Raw genomic sequence first — 2,500 nt, 5'->3', positions numbered from 1 at the left:
GCAGGAAAAGTGGCTGGAATGGTGTGAGTCCTTCGACCACCAAACCACCCTTTCAGAGCTGTGGCAACGGGTCAAGCGAGCTACCAGCCGCTCAGCCCCGAGGTGCACCCATCACGACCCCCAAGCAGAGGCTAACAGACTGGCGCACGAGTTCTCTGCGAGAATGAGCAGCAACAGTCTGCCAGCCGAGCTGAGGGCAAGACAAGAGCGTCTACAGCCAGACAGACACGCTCAGATCAGAGAAAGGGCAGCCGAACCCGATAACTCAGACGTTATCTTTTCTCTGAGGGAACTAAGGAAAGCCTATAAAACCAGTTCCAACACAGCCCCGGGCTCTGATGGGATCTCGTACCCCATTATCTCCCACCTAGGACTAGCAGGTGAGCGTGCACTCTTGCAACTCATCAACAAGTCCTGGGAAACTTCCACTCTACCCCAGAGTTGGAAGAGGGCTACCATAGTTCCCGTCCCAAAACCAAAGGAGCCGGGGAAGTACCGCCCCATCTCTCTGCTCAGCTGCCAGGCCAAGACGGCTGAGAGGATGGTACTAAACCGGCTTCAATGGAAAACGGGACCCCCGCACGAACACCTTCACGGGTTCACAAGGGGCATGGGCACAGCACACAGCTTAGCCACGCTCTTAAGCACAATCAGCAAGGGCCCAGCTGTGGTGGTATTCCTTGACCTGGAGAAGGCTTTTGAACTGGCAAGTCCGCTTGCCATTCAGGAAAGCCTGATCCAGAAGGGAATCAGAGGAAAGCTCTTGGCTTGGATAGGTGACTACTTCAGGAACAGGACTGCTAATGTCAAATTCCAGGGTCACCTATCGCAGCACATGCCGCTCGAAAATGGAACGCCACAGGGTGGGGTTCTCAGTCCAGCCCTATTCAACACTTTAATGTCCTGGATCCTCAACATAAACCTCCCAGTGGGGTGCCAGATCATCTCGTATGCAGACGATCTCGCTATCACCTCCACTGGACCACGCAGCCAGAATAAAGCCCAGCGTTGTCTGGACCTCGTGTCAGAGGAGTGTTGTAGGACGGGACTAAAGATCTCTGCTGCCAAATCCAAAGCCATGGCTTTGAGACAGAGAGTTCGAGGCACAAGACTGAAAATCCAGGGAGTGGAATTAGAATGGGTCAAGGACTACCTATACCTTGGGGTAAAGATAGACCGGACCCTCTCCTTCCATAAGGAGGTCCAGTACCTGGTTGACCGAACCAAAGCAAGACTGTCTGTCATGAGAGCAATGACTGGGAGACGCATAGGGGCCAGACACAAAGTACTAAGATCATTCTATGTACATGCTGTCCGGCCCATTGTGGACTATGCTTGAGTCGCTCTAATTGCTGCAAAGAAAAAGCACACAGACAAATTAGAAACAGTCCAAAATGAAGCTGCCAGGATCATTCTGGGTGCCCCGAGGTGGACGAAGGTCCTCAACCTCCTGATGGAGGCAAACCTTCTCCCCCTGGACTCACGAATCGATCTAACGGCAACACAATTTCTGTCAAAGGTCATCCAGGCTCCCAGGAACACAAGCCTAAGACAAAAATTAGTCAGATGCCTCGAACAAGACAACGAGCTCGTTGCAAACAACTCCTGGCTGTCTCATACAGCCAGGGTGTTGATACGCCATCAGCTCAAAGAACAGCTTCTTGCTAAGGGCATGGACTCCCCCCACCCCGACTTTGCCGAAGCCCCGCCGTGGGCACTGAGCCTGATAGAGTTCAACATAATGAACCTGTCAATGAAAAAGAGCCTATACCCCATGCCTAGCCTAAAGGCAGAAGCCCACAGGGTCATTGCAGCCATCACTCCTCCGGGTAGTAGAACATACTACACGGATGGATCGGTCGATCCCTTGAGCCACACTGCAGGCGCCGGCTTTGCAGCTAGGGATGCCACGCGATCCATGAGGGTAACAGACAACGCCTCCTCGCTACAGGCAGAGGCAGTTGCAATCATGGGAGCCCTAGGCCACGCGTCCCTAAGGGAAGGACACGTGGTCATACACACAGACTCCAGGGCAGCCATTGACTGTCTTCAGCACAGCTCACCCACAGACAACATCTACCTACTGACCACGATTCTCACAATGGCACAGAGAATTCTTGCTCAGGGTAGAAGAATTATCATCAATTGGGTCCCAAGCCACATCGGCATCAGAGGGAACGAGCTTGCTGACAGACTAACCGCCGCTGGCAGGGGTATGCCCCCAAATCCCATGACGATAAAACCGAGCCGAAAATTACTTATGGAGAAGTGTGCCTTGGTCGGTCGTACCTTCCTACGGCAGCTCCACAGAGAGGAAACGAGAACCTCCCCTTCGGCCAGCTGGTACTCAGACGCCACAGGCTCTGAACCACTGGCACTCTCTGAAGTAAGCAACAGAGGTACCGAAGTCATTCTTCACAGAATCCGCCTAGGTTACCACTGTGCATGGCAGATTATCCCAACAATCGAACGCGATGAATGGTGCTGCAAGCACTGCGGC

The sequence above is a fragment of the Penaeus chinensis genome, chromosome 20, assembly GCF_019202785.1.
Source record: "Penaeus chinensis breed Huanghai No. 1 chromosome 20, ASM1920278v2, whole genome shotgun sequence".
In the NCBI taxonomy this organism is placed as follows: Eukaryota; Metazoa; Arthropoda; class Malacostraca; order Decapoda; family Penaeidae; genus Penaeus; species Penaeus chinensis.
This window is presented reverse-complemented; position numbering follows the sequence as displayed.